Below are 15379 nucleotides of genomic sequence, written 5' to 3'. Positions count from 1 at the left end.
TAGTTTTAAAATTGCAATCTGGTACATATGCAAAGCAGTCACATACAAAATGTTTGGATCCCTTTTGGCTCTCTTGCCTCTAGGATTCCCTTAATTACAGGAATGAGACTTGATGTTGCTTTTACAGACTTTTCCTGAACCTATCAGCTGTGCAGCTCCCAAGGCTGCCTCTCATCTTCTCAAACTGAGTTTTACAGAGCACCTATGGTTGTAATCTCAGCACTCTCTTGTTTTTGGGATCTGCATTCATTTCAGGTGAAGCAATCAACATCATCTTTGTTCACACATTGTCCTATGGGGTTCCTCAAAGGTCTGTCTTATCTCCTCTTCTGTTTAATCTTTTCTTGAGTCCCTTAGCTCTTTTAATTCAGACCTATGGTATTAGTTTCTTTTCTTATGCGGATGACGCTCTTTTGGTTCATTATACTCATAGTAATTCTATAGATCTTCAACCTCTACAACTGTCTTAAGAAAGGGGCTAACTGGTTAGAAGAACATTGCCTTGTACTTAATCCCGACGAGACAGTGACTTTCTGGATCTTTGGTGTGGTCCCGCCACCAGCATTATCTCCAATTTCTTTTGCTTGTACCTCCAGTTACATCCTTTGGATACTTAGGTGTTATCCTTGACTCCTCGCTCTCTTGTTCACCACAAATTTCCAATGTACTTAAAACTGGTTTTTACTTCCTTCACCAGCTGTGAGCCATACGTAACTTTACAGAGACTGATTCTATGCGTATACTGTTCTATGTGTATATCAATTTCAGGTATGACTATCGTAATACCATCTATGCAGGGGTGCCAAAATTCGACCTAAGGCATCTAATAAACTTTATAGAACACTGCCACTTCGTAGAGCAAAGTGTTGGTGATCGCTTAGGAAAAGGAAGAGTTAGGGGATACAGAGGATGGGCAGACTGGATGGGTTTTATGGCCTTTATCTGCCATCATGTTTCTATGTAAAAAGCCAAGGTCACACACATCCTTTTCAATTGAAATATAATCTCCCCATTAGCCAATTTTTGAGGATTAGAAGGGTTTGCTCCACTCTAGCTGATTTTAAGAAGCAAGCAGCTGATCTGAAAGCCAGATTTATAGCGAGAGGATACCCTAGATCTGCTATAAGGAAAGCCTATACTAGAGCTAGGTTTGCCCAAAGATCTCTCCTGATCAGTGCTTTTTTTGTAGAAAAAAAGGTGCCGGTACTCATTATGGGCGGGGTCACCACATATGGCTCCACCCCTGATAGCCACACCCACATTAACCACACCCCCTATACCAGCCATGGCGCATATAAACAGACATCATTGAAAATATTATAGTACTATAGGAGAAAAAAATAACGTGATTTTTTTCATTATAAATAATCTCTGTAAGCTCTTACAGCTCCAGTATACCCAGTGCAAAATAAGACAGCCAATGTAAATTCTCAAATTGGACATAATTACAAACACTAAAATGAAAATAAAATGATTTTTTTCTACCTTTGTTGTCTGGTGACTGTTTTTCTTTCCATATTGGTCCCAGTCTGTGATTCTGCTTTCTTTTCTTTTCGCTTAACTCTTCTGTGCCATTTGTCATTTTTGTCTCCTTTTTCTTTGCTTTCTTCAATATTTTTCAGGCTCTCTCTCTGTCCAGATTTAATTCATTCTTACTATCCATTCTTTAATGTCCTTCATCTACCTGTGGCTTTTCATCTTTTCCTCACCCTTGTTCTCCCCATGCCCCTTCCTCTTATTCTCCAGTCTTTCTCTATTCCCCTTTTCCATCCAGCAGCTCTGCTTTCTCTCCCCATCCTTCCAGTGTCTCCCCTATTTCTTTCTGCATTCTTCCATCCAGCATCTTCCCTCTCTCTCTCCCCATCCTTCCATCTGTTTTCCCCCTCTCTCTCCCCATCCTTCCATCTGTTTTCCCTCTCTCCCCAATCCTTCCCTCTGTTGTTTTCCCTTTCTCTCTCTCCCCAATCCTTCCCTGTTTTCCCTCTCTCTCTATCCCCATCCTTCCATCTGTTTTCCCCTCTCTCCCCAATCCTTCCATCTGTTTTTCCCTCTCTCTCCCCATCCTTCCATCTGTTTTTCCCTCTCTCTCTCCACAATCCTTCCCTGTTTTCCCTCTTTCTCTCTCTCCCCAATCCTTCCCTCTGTTGTTTCCCCTCTTTCTCTCTCTCTCCCCAATTCTTCCCTCTGTTGTTTTCCCTCTCTCCAATCCTTCCCTCTGTTGGATTCCCTCTCCCTGCCAAGTTTGGCGCGAAGACGCGACGCACGCGGCACCAGCCCCTATTTCCGGCCGCTGCTGCTTCTCCTGTTGTTGAGCAGCAGCGGCCGCTACACAAAGAAAAAGAAGATTAAAAAAAAATTGAAACCTGGCTGAAACTCGGCACCCCGGCACTGTAGACAGCCATTAGGCATTGGCTGTTGCCCCGCAGCCGCTCCTCCTCTTGCCTCTACGTCACTGCCCCTGGAGGAAGACCCCGGAGGAGCGCAGTGACGTAGAGGCAAGAGGAGGAGCGGCTGCGGGGCAACAGCCAATGCCTAATGGCTGTCTACAGTGCCGGGGTGCAGCGTTTCAGCCAGGTTTGAAGTTTTTTTTTAAATCTTTTTCTTTGTGTAGCGGCCGCTGCTGCTCAACAGGAGAAGCAGCAGCAGCGGCCGGAAATGGGGGCTGGCACTTCGTGCGGGACATGGACTCACGGGGCGGGGGGAGCAAAAAAAAAAGGTGCCGGTACGCCGTACCGTTGCGTACCGGCACAAAAAAAGCACTGCTCCTGATACAAGAATCTGAGAAAGCTGATGAAGAATGTTTGACATGTGTCTTACCCTTTACAGATATGAGTCAGAAAATAGTACAGACCCTTAAGACACACTGGCATGTTCTTCAACTATATCCCTGTTTCTCAGATCTACCCCTTATATCATTCCTTAAGGGTAAAAGCTTGGGGGAGCGTTTGAGTAAGAAAAAATTTACAAATAATGGTATCATCAAGGCTACTCAAGGGTGTCAAAGGTCTTGTGGACACTGTCAATGGTGTCCACTCGCCATTGTAGGAGAAACTTGGACTGTACCAGGAAGAGGGAGAGTTCTGAGAAGTCTTTCTGAAACTACCTGTGATAGTAGGAATGTTATATACGCAATTACATGTCCTTGTGGTCTAATATATATTGGTAGGAGCTCTCGTCCAATTAAAACAAGATTGAACGAACATAAATCTAGGATTCAAACTCAAAACCTTCAAGCCCCTCTTGTGAATCATTGGATGCAGAAACAACATAAATGGGATGATATTAAATGGCGAATTGTGGAATGTATAGATAATTTGGAGGAGGGTGGGTCATTAAAGAGATTTTTGAATTTTAGAGAGCAATACAATATTTTTTCATTACAAACAGTAGCGCCCAAGGGTTTAAATATTGAAATTGAGTGGGCTACCTTAATTTAAGATGTTCCTTCCTACCACCGGCAGCATTTTGGGAGATTCCTCGCTGTCGGTGGAACGCCCTGGGGGCGGGATTAGATGAGTCATCGATCAGCTGATATTTAATGTGGTTGAAAAAACGCCAGCGCCATCTTGGCTACTAAGTTACTTTTGCTGAGCTGACACTAATGAGAAGACAGGGTGAGTTATAAGAACTTACTCGTTTCTAAAACAGTTTTTTCCCAGACGAAGGTTTAGAGCCGATGTGTGGGGAATTAATCTAACTGATGGGTCTATGTATTTGCAGGGGAAGGTCCTTGAGACAGCCCATCTTTGGGCGAAACGTGAATGTCGGACATCTGTCCCCCTGGGTCCGACAGTAGAACAAGAGGCAATGAGATAAGTGAAAAAAGTTTTCATTAATATAAGAGGAGGTTCGGTGTGGAAGAACCAATGAAGATTTAGATGTTAGATACATCACTGCAGTTGAAGTTGTAGTGATTAACATCACTGAGGTTCTGGGGAAATCAGGGAGAGATGGTTTGAAGATATATAGATATAAGCTATAAATATACATGACTCTGGAAGATTGTGAATTAGTATGAAAGTAAGCTATATGTATATACTAGTAAAAAAGGCCCGTTTCTTACACAAATGAAACGGGCGCTAGCAAGGTTTTCCTCGGAGTGTGTATGTTTGAGTGTATGTGAGAGTGACTGTGTGTGAGAGAGTGAATGTGCGAGTGTGTGTGTGTGAGAGAGAGAGTGAGTCTGGGTGCGAGTGTGTCTGTGAGAGAGAGAGTGTGTGCTTGTGAATGAATGAGAGTGTGTGCAAGTGCGTATGTGAGACACAGTGTGAGAGTGTGTTTCACACAGATACAGTGTGTGCGAGAGAGTGTGTGTGAGACACAGACTCTCTGTGAGACTGAGTGTATGAGACCAAGAGAGTGTGTGAGTGACTGTGTGACACAGAGAGTGAATGTGATACAGTGTGAGACATAGAGTGTGAGAGTGTGTGTGTGTGAGAGAGAGAGTGTGTGTGTGTGTGACAAAGCTACCTCCCCCCCCTCTCTGGTGTCAGGCCCCGCCTCCCTCCCTCTCTCTGGTGTCAGCCCCCCCCCCCCCCTCTCTCTCTGGTGTCTGAACGTTACTGTGCAGGACACTGAGCTCTGGCTGTGCTGCAAGGAACTGACCAATCCTATTTAATAGAATGCACCTCCAACATTCTGAAGCCAAGAAACCTTGTGTGGTTGGTCACTTCTGCTTGTGACAAACCCGGAAGTACGTGATGTCAATTCAGGAGATGGATACAGAGAGCAGAAATGCCTCAGCCATGCAGTCAGCTTCAGAATGTTGGAGGTGCGTTTTATTATATAGGATATAATTACTGGATTTAGCGGACAGGGCTTCCTGGCCTCCGAGGAGGGGGCGGACGGCCCTGTGACAGGACCTGACTTGGACAGGAGAGCGCAGCATACCCCGGAAGGGGGGTTTACCAGCGTGCAGGGTGGCGGCGCTACAGGGGGACGACACCTGGAGGAGGGGGCCGGTTTCTCCCTGGGGTCCGAGAGGAGTGCAGAAGTTTTCAGTAAGTCTTCACTTTTGCCTAAACCTCCGAATTTTACCTTGGAAACTATATGGGATGCTTTGCTTACCTTGGAAACTTCATTGTCCAAGAAAATGTTATTACTGTCGCAGGCCTCACAGCTTCCAACGGAGACTGTTTCACAATTGGGACAGCAATTAAAAACAGTGGGAGAAAGATCTGAGGCACATGATTTGGCCATTAAGTCAGTTCAATCGGTACAAACAACCATGATTAAAGAAAATAAATGGTTGCATAGGAAGATTGAGGCTCTTGAAAATTGGCAGAGGGCAAACACTCTGCGAGTGATAAATTTTCCTAAATAACAGCTGACTGCACCGATTCTGACTTTTAAAAAATATCTCTTTGAAGTGTTAAAGGTGTCTGAACCGGCATGCCCGCCTATCTCGCAGATTTATTATTTGCAACCTTTTAAGCGAGTGGCTCAAGGCGAGCAGGCTGATATTGTGGAGTCTGCTGTGCGGTTTGACACCTTGGACTTTATTCGGAAGTTGGAGGGCGAAGAGGAGCGGCGGGAGCGAGCTGCTCTTATAGTGACATTTGTTTCACAGTTAGATAGAGATAGGATTCTGAAGTTATTTTTTAAATTTCGGAAAGAAAAATTTTTGAATGTGCAAGTACGGATGTATCCTGATGTGACCAAGGTAACGCAGAGGAGGCGACAAGCTTTTCTTAAGCTGCGCCCCACTGTATTTCAGTTGGGGGGCCTTTTTTGGCTAAATTATCCCTGTAAATGTGTGGTGAAGTTGAATGCAGTAAAGTATGTGTTTTTTGAACCTTTGCAGCTGAAAGCGTTCCTGGACTCCCGGGGGGGCGGGGGGGCTCCTTCTCTGTCACCTGGAGCAGAGATTGCACCTACACCTAAGTTATAATTGTCTTCCACATCTCCCTTCAGAGTCTCTTTTGTGTTGGAATGTATTATAGTTTAAATTTTTTTCCCAGATTAGTGGCTTGGTCATTAGCTTCTGTTGTGGACTAATATGGGATGCGGGAGTGTATGTTGGGGGTAGTGGTTTCCTGTGTAAAGATGTACTTACAGTTCTCCTAAGTTGTACAAGAGGTGTTCTTGGTACTGTATATATGAAATGTAGAAATAAAGAAATAATTACTGGATTTCAGAAATTTATGACATACAGTGATTGGAGATCCAGTTTCAGAAATATAAATTTGCCGGATTATTTAGCTAAGGTCACACACAAGGCATGTGCTTGCAGTACTATATAAATTTTTAATAGCTATATTTTTCAATGTAGATTAATTGTACTTTTGTAAATGTTTTGTATTTTAATTTTAGAGATTTTATGGACTCCTGATGTAGGCAACACCACACAATGTTTAAATGTGTTAGCTTTAATGTTAACAAGTATACTTACCTTGAAGATTTGTGATGACTTCAGCCTAATTAGGAAGAAAAGATGTCACCAGACTAGAACTGAGGCTGTAGGCAAGGAACCAACCACTTTATGTCCAAGCTCTTGGGATCAATGCCTCAATGCATCTGAATCTCAACCTACATTTGATTTGACATATCCAGGCAAAGATGTTATATTAATAAACCTCTCCCAATATTTCTCTGCATTTTTCAGCTGGTATGCCTTTACAAAATAATATTATGCCTACTTTTTTTCTGTTGTAACAATATTTCTTGCATTCTATATGTCAGGCTCTGCTAAGTTTAATGACAGAATGAGGACACAAAATAACTACAAGATGCACTCAAAACCGATATAGGAAACTTATTACATCATAACAGCCCTAATACCTATAAAAACAGTGCTGTAAAATAAATATTACACTGGGCTCTACAGCACCAGTATATTTATTCTGGGAAACTAGAATAAGCTGGACTTTTACAGATTCCTACACAGACATTACATGGTAGCAGAATCCTTCATCTTAGTCATACATGCAGAACATGGACAGACCCTTACTTTATACAAAATAGGGGAACTTCAAAAAAAACCATGCAGAATATAAACTAACTTGAAAAGTGCAAAAGAATTTAGAACTAAGCCAATAGCCAAATATGTTATAAACCTCATGGCGGGTGAAACCAAAAATCAAAGCACTGTCTATCTGATAACAGTATGATAACAGCAGAAAATGGAGAGGTTCCCTCTATGTACATCTCTATTTTTGTTTCTTATCCAGTTCACAAGCTTAGGACCTACCCAAGGCAATAACTTTAGTTTATTGATAAGAAGATAAGAATAAGGATAGCCATAGAGTTCACACATCTGTGTCTAAACTCACTCAGACTCAATAAATATTTTTTAACCGTACTCCTGAGTTTACATAGGATGTCTCATATCACGACATTTTTTCTAGAACTGCCTTTCCACAAAAAGGTTTGCTTATTGTACATTATCTATACGTTTCAGATATTTAAATGTTGCCATCATTTAAGTTACATACAGTATTTCCAAAAGACTAAATATACAGAACATGGTTTGAAAGTTTTAAAATCTAAAGAAAATCTACCAAACCTCTAAGAAAACAATGTTTATATTGGATACTTATAGCAATTAAGACCACAGGAGGGAAGAAAGTGGCCCCACCGGCCCAACTAGAGCACCTGCTGGGCTAAAAGCTGATCAGTTCTGTTAGAACAGTGACTGAAGGCTGCATTTCTCTGGACTCATTCAGTCACAGCTTTTTCACATGGCTAAGCCAGAGCTACAGAAGTGCAGCTGTGATTGGTCAGGGAGCCTGTCTGGTGTCTAAAAGGGCTCTTCTAAACGGTCGGGGTCATCACTCCTGGCCAATTAGAAGAGCCCTTTTAGGCGCCAGAGACAGGCTCCCTGACCAATCACAGTGCTCAGTCATGTGAAAAAAACTGACTCCTGGTTGCCGTGCGCCAATTGCAACTAAGGTTAAGCCTTGGCCAAGGCTGGGGAACATTGCGGAGGCGGGACAGGGCAGGGTAGGGGGTTCCAAGATGGCAAAGCACGATTCTGACAGTGCCAGGGCCCGCAGCCACAGGGCCCATGGGAGCAAGAGGCCCTGCGCATCTGCCCCTTTCGCCCCAGCCTAAAACCGGCCCTGGGTGATGTGACATCAGATGCTGGCTTGCATCTGATTGGGCCCGATCTTGTCCAAGGTCAGCTGTTTTTGAGACCAGAAGTTGCCACGTCTGAGGGGGCAATGCAGAGGTAAGGAAAAATACTCTAAAAATATATATTTTCTTAGCTTGTACTTCGTTACTAAGTACAAAAGTACAGCTTATTTGTAACAAGTTACAAGTAAAAAGTATTGGGGGGGGGGGATGTAACTCGTTACAAGTAAAAGTACCGACAATTGTACTTAAGTACTGTAATGAAGTACAAGTACTTTTTTACTACGCATCTCTGGACATAATACTCCAAGCATAGTCTCACCGATGACCTTGTACATAAGCATTAGTGCTTCTTTTTTTCTATTAGAAATACCTCTCCCTGTGCCCCCCACCCCACACCCCCTTGCAGTGGGCATTGCCTGTCATACTGTTTTGCTACTTCCAGGTCATCAGAAAAAATCATCTTGATGTCTGTTTCCTATATGGTACACATCATGTATGGCTCTTTAGATTAAGATATTCTTTAGCCATTTTAGAAGATTTAAGTCATAGGCTAGAGATAAGTTTGTGAAGAAGGGATAGCTAAATACTATTGTGAAACAGATTTATAAAAGAGTCTTGTATACACACAGGGCTGGTCTTTTGGATAATCAATGTAAATAAAATGTGTTAAGTCTCTGGCATGTTTTTCATAATACATTCCCTTCTCACATAAAATCAGACAATTTATTTTGAAACATTGGTATATTTTATCAGTTCATACAGAGTTTAAAGAATATAAAATTGCTTATACAAGAAAAAAAAGACATTTGAAAGATGACTATCATCTGCATTAAATCTACTAAGGGCTCAAGAGGGGTGTGGTAGCATGGATTAGTGGCTGGCCACAGGACCTCACAAAATACGGGATAGATTGCAGGTAAAAATCAAAGCACTTTATTATGTATGCAAGGGAAATAGCTAGCCCTGTTTCCTCACAAGCTTGGAACGTCTCATAAAGTCTCTTCAAACCCAGTCATAGTTTCAATATCCTGTCCCCGACACGGTTTCATGCGTCAATAAGCAATAAGCATTCTCACGCATAGTCACAGTTCCCATAACCCTACATAGTTCCAACAGCCAAGGGATAATTGGCCTATTTTGGCTGTCTTCAGTTACCTCTTACAATCACTGAACTCCCTGGAGACAGAATCAAGGCTTCTTACAACACAGGGTGCAAATTTGTGAGTTAGATCACTCCTCTTCTCTGGAACTCCCCTCAGGTACTACAACCAAACCAGAATACCCTGGGAGAAGCCTCACTGGGGACCTTCCTGTCCTATTCTGCCACAGGGCTTTTAACTTCCTGCTCTCTGATTAAGCCCCACCCTCAGGGCCAAATAGGTTAACTATGCTATTTCCTGCCTTAAGGTAGCTCAGTTCCAGCCTCAGTGAGGGCATGTCCTTAAGGAAACCCTGATTTGTACTACGCAGTCCCTCACAAGGGGCACTATGTACACAGTCACTAAAACATACCAGAAGAGATGTGCCTACAACCGCTTTAGAAGATGGTTGTATATGTGATTACATCGGCCTTGTAAATTGGTGAATGTTGGTAAAAACATGAAAATATTGAAAACATGCAGCACCAAACATAAATGTATCAAAAATAAGGTTCTGAACGACACAATGGTAGCATAAAAGGTACACTGGAATCATCAGGATTTCTATATTAATACTAGTAAAAAAGGCCCGTTTCTGACACAAATGAAACGAGCGCTAGCAAGGTTTTCCTCGGAGTGTGTATGTTTGGGAGAGTGTATGTGAGAGTGACTGTTTGAGAGTCAGAGTGAAAGTGTGATTGTGTGAGAGAGAGCGTGAGTCTGGGTGTGAGTGTGTTTGTGAGAGAGTGTGTGTGTGAGAATGAGAGTGTGTGCAAGTGTGTATGTGAGACACAGTGTGAGTGAGAGTGTGTGTGTGTGGGCGAGAGAGAGAGTGTGTGTGAGACACAGATTCTCTGTTTGAGTGAGTGTATGAGACCAAGCGAGTGTGTGAGTGACTGTGTGGCACATAGAGTGAATGTGATACAGTGTGAGACAGAGTGTGTGAGAGTGAGAGTCAGAAAGACATTGTATATGAGAGAGAGAGTGTGAGCCGTGCCCTCCCAATCCATGGCCATCTGTCCCCTGCCCCCTCCATTGATCCTTTTCCAGCAATTCCCCTCTGTCCCTGAGCCCTGCCCTCCCAATCCATGGCCATCCATGTTTGTCTGTCACCTGCCCCCTCCATTCATCCCTATCCAGCATTTCCCCTCTCTGCCTGAGGCCTGCCCTGCAATCCATATCCATCCATGCCCATCTGTCCCCTCCATTCATCCCTATGCAGCAATTCCCCTCTCCCTGAGTCCTGCCCTTCCAATCCATGCCCATCCATGCTCCTCTGTCACCTGGCCCCTCCATTTTTCCCTATCCAGCATTTCCCCTCTCTGCCTGAGGCCTGCTCTGCAATCCATATCCATCCATGCCCATCTGTCCCCTCCATTCATCCCTATCCAGCAATTCCCCTCTCCCTGAGTCCTGCCCTTCCAATCCATGCCCATCCATGCTCCTCTGTCACCTGGCCCCTCCATTTTTCCCTATCCAGCATTTCCCCTCTCTGCCTGAGGCCTGCTCTGCAATCCATATCCATCCATGCCCATCTGTCCCCTCCATTCATCCCTATCCAGCAATTCCCCTCTCCCTGAGTCCTGCCCTTCCAATCCATGCCCATCCATGCTCATCTGTCACCTGGCCCCTCCATTTTTCCCTATCCAGCATTTCTCCTCTCTGCCTGAGGCCTGCTCTGCAATCCATATCCATCCATGCCCATCTGTCCCCTCCATTCATCCCTATCCAGCAATTCCCCTCTCCCTGAGTCCTGCCCTTCCAATCCATGCCCATCCATGCTCCTCTGTCACCTTGCCCCTCCATTTTTCCCTATCCAGCATTTCCCCTCTCTGCCTGAGGCCTGCTCTGCAATCCATATCCATCCATGCCCATCTGTCCCCTCCATTCATCCCTATCCAGCAATTCCCCTCTCCCTGAGTCCTGCCCTTCCAATCCATGCCCATCCATGTTCATCTGTCACCTGGCCCCTCCATTTTTCCCTATCCAGCAATTTCCCTCTCTCCCTGAGTCCTGCCCTCCCAATCCATGCCCATCCATGCTCCTCTGTCCCCTGCCCCCTCCATTCATCCATTTCCAGTAATTCCCCTCTCTCCCTGTGCCCTGCCCTCCTAATCCATACCCATCCATGCTCCTCTGTCCCCTGCCACCTCCATTCATCCTTTTCCAGCAAGTCCCCTCTCGCCCTTCCATGACCCCCCCCCCTCGCATCCATGTTACGCTCTCTCCCATGTCCCAGCCTGGCCCGCCCTCTTCTCCCCCCCCCTTCGCATCCATGCCCCCCCCCTTCGCATCCATGCCCCCCCCCCTTCGCATCCATGCATCCCTTTTTTTTTTTTTTATTCTTTTTAACTTTACCTCCGTGGCGGTTTGTGCAGCGAAGCGTCAGGGAAGGAGGCGGCGCTCCCGACGTCTAGCTTTCCCTTCGCTATGTTCCGCCTTAAGGCGGAACACAGCGAAGGGAAGGCTAGACGTCGGGAGCGCCGCCTCCTTCCCTGACGTTTCGCTTCCGGATTTGTTTGTTTTGTCGCGAGGGCGGGGCAGAGACGGCTGGGAGTGACGTCAGATGGCTTCAAGGCTTCAAGGCTTCAGGCTTCAAGGCTTCAAGGCTTCAAGGCTTCAGGGCTTCAAGGCTTCAGGCTTCAGGGCTTCACAGAACGTTGGCTTCAGAACGTTGAGGGTGCGTTTTATTATATTAGATGGTGATATCCCATGTACGTTGGAAAATCAGCATGTGTGCTTACAATAGACATCTATTTTGAACACATGAGCCATATGACCTATAACACAAGGGGGCTCATTTTCAAAGCACTTAGACTTACAAAGTTCCATAGGTTCCTGGCCCGGCGCGGTTTCCTCTCCTTTGAGGCACTGCGCTACGGGTCTTACCACCTCAGACTTATTTGAGGCTCCGGCGAGGTAGCGGTCTAGGGTCTGTTGGACCGGCAAGGAAGATGAGACTGGTGAGGGAACACGTCTCAGTATTCCTTTTCTTTTGGTGTGGGGAATTATTATTTTAGGTAAATTTTTTTTCCAAAAGCCTCCAGCACAGACACAGCATTCGCACACCAGCTGCCTCATGATGCCATCTTGACATGCCCCTCCACGCCAATCCATTTTTTAGCGCACCTGTAAAAAAGGCCCTTTTTTAATGAAAATGGACGTGTGGCAAAATCAAAATTGCCGTGCATCCATTTTGAGTCTGAGACCTTACCACCAGCCACTGACCTAGCAGTAAAGAGTCTTGGCGGTAATGACCTACGCGCATCAAATGCCACTTGGCACGCGTCCGTTATGTGTGCTCGAAAAGAAAAAATATTTTTCAGATGAACATATCAGATGCGCGCCAAAAATGAAATTACCACAAGAGCCACGTGGTAGTCGGGCAGTAACTCCATTTTGGTGCATGTTGGGCGTGCGTAGACGCTTACCCGGCTTAGTAAAAGGGCCCCTATTTGAATAAAAAATAAATGAGTATTTCATATGGGACATTGCCATTCCCAAACAGTAGTTGGAGAGCTCAAGTAGCATCACTTTACAAATTGAAATGAACAAAGGAGCAGTCACAACCCAGAGAGGGACTCTGATCACAGGAGTTCCACAACAAACACTTTATTTTATTCCAAATAAGACTGTATCTGAGATCTAGTTGACCCGACACAGCCACATTTCAGCTAAATGCCTGCCTCAGGGGCCCAAAAGACTGACGAAATACAGCCAATAGGGATAGAGTATTTCAGCTAACCATCTTATATATATTTAAAGTGCTTTTGACACCACACTGGCTTCCCAAATTTACTTTCAGAAAGCAGTGCTGAAACTACTCTAGTTACTTTAGTGAGAGAGATAAATGAACATAACTTACCTTAAGCTACTACTGAAAAGGTGTAAGCTAAATCCAAATTTTAACCCAGGAATTAATGAACACTAAGCATGGAGTCATGTTAACTGTTAGCATGTGCTAACTGCTGAGTTAAACTGCTAACATGGAAAATACCATTTGGAGTGCAGAATAGGTAGAGACTGTGCCTTGGTGTTAACATGGAGGCCATGTTAGTATGGCAGGAAATGCAGCTATTTCTCAAAAGTAGTCAACTGTATCCTGGGACCCTTTTACTAACCCGCTGTAAAAAGTGGCCTGCGGTAGTGTAGGTGCGTGTATTGAGCGCATGTCGAGCCAGTTTTTACTGCATCTACAAAAAATGGCTTTTTCCTAATGGGACGGAAAAGGGCCTGCTGTAAAAAAAGAAACCAGTGCATGCCCAAAACCGGCCTGAGCCCTTAACTTCACCCATTGATCTAGCGGTAAAGGCTCAAGCACTACACGCGCGATGATCGGTCGGCTCATGCCGCGTGCTGATTACTGCTGGAACCAGCACGTGTAGGAGGAAATAAATAATTAATTCATCCATGCGTAGTGGGCACACACCAAATCTGAAATTACTTCCAAGAGAGCGCACTGGCTTGGCAGTAGTCTCATTTGGGCGTGAGCTGCACATGCATAGAGCCTACAGCGGCTTAGAAAAAGGGCCCCTCTGTGTTGTCTGCCATGCCATTACTGAGTAGTAACAAACTTTGCTCTACATTAACTACATGGTAGCCCTTCCAAAAATGCTGTAGGGATTTTGCATATAACATGCCTTAAATTGTGCAGTTAACACATTAAATGCAAAATCTTTAAGGCACCTCAGTAAATAAGCATCTAAACAATCTACAGGGTTCCTCTATGAGATTGCTAGAATGTATTCCCTTTGCAGTCTTATGTCAGAATTCATCCACTTCTGGCTTCAGCCAGTGACTGAAACCTCCTTTCCCCCTTTGCTCCTTCCCAACACATTTAGTACATTAAATACTACTTTTTTTCTGAATCAACTATATCCTATTCCAAAAATATGCTCATCATAGATGATTAATTGTGCTAGCCAGACATCCCATATAATTTTTGTCAGATGTGACTGATTACATTTGATACTGAATCCTTCTATAGCAGTAGGATGAAGCACTGCTAGAATTCTGCAGCAGAGATCAATCACGACCCTGCCTTAAATAGGGTTTGTAAATGGATACCTCCAGATTTATACGCAGTATTGCCACTCCCAATGTAGTGCAGAGATGCCAAGTCTCACTCATTAGGAGCGTGTGACAATGATTTGAAGGCTCACGCTCTCATAGTCTTTGAGACCCTTCTCTCACTCCTTAGAGCCTCTGTGCCAGTGCACTGATCTTGATCACTGCTTTCACTAGAGGCAAGCCTAAGGAACAGGTGGGAGGAATCTGAACACACCTTCCTGCTTGCTTTGCCTCCCTCTACCCTATTTCTTTTCCCCTGCATCTAAAAACATACCTGCTGTAAAACCTGTATGCATACGTTCACTTACTGAGGGGTCCTTTTAGTAAAGTGCACTGAAAAATGGCCTGCGGTAGTGTAGGCATGGGTTTTGGCCGCACGCAGGTCCATTTTTCAGCACGCCTGTAAAAAAGATCTTTTTAAAATTGTTGACAAAAATGGACATGCGGCAAAATGAAAATTGATGTGCGTCCATTTTGGGACTGAGACCTTACTGCCAGCCATTGACTTAGCGGTAAGGTCTCATGCGGTAACTGGGTGGTAATGACCTACACGCGTCAAATGCCACTTGACGCCCGTAGCTGACGCACGGCAGAAAACGAAAAAATATTTTGCGGGCATAATCGAACGCGAACGCCTATCTCCATGGGCGTCTATGTCCGAAAACAGGTACGTGAAGAGGTGGGACAGACCGTATTTTCGAAAAAATTGACGTTTTTCAGCTGGGCGTTTCTTTTTTTTAGCGATAATGGAAACTAAAAACACTCAGCTCAAAAACGTCCTAATCCGAGCCATTTGGTCATGGGAGGGGCCACGATTCGTAGTACACTCGCCCCCCTGACATGCCAGGACACCAACTGGGCACCCTAGAGGTCAGTGCGGTGGACTTCAGACAACGCTCCCACATGCATAGCTCCCTTACCATGGGTGCTGAGCACCCAACCCCCCTCCCCCAAAACCCACTACCCACAAATGTACAACACTACCACAGCCCTTAGGGGTGAAGGGGGCACCTACATCTGGGTTCAGTGGGTTTTGCAGACCTCCCATTTATCAGCACAAGTGTTACAGGTGGGGGGGGGGGATGGGCCTGGGT

Source organism: Microcaecilia unicolor, chromosome 3, assembly GCF_901765095.1.
Source record: "Microcaecilia unicolor chromosome 3, aMicUni1.1, whole genome shotgun sequence".
Lineage (NCBI taxonomy): Eukaryota > Metazoa > Chordata > Amphibia > Gymnophiona > Siphonopidae > Microcaecilia > Microcaecilia unicolor.
Note: the sequence above shows the minus strand (reverse complement) of the source record.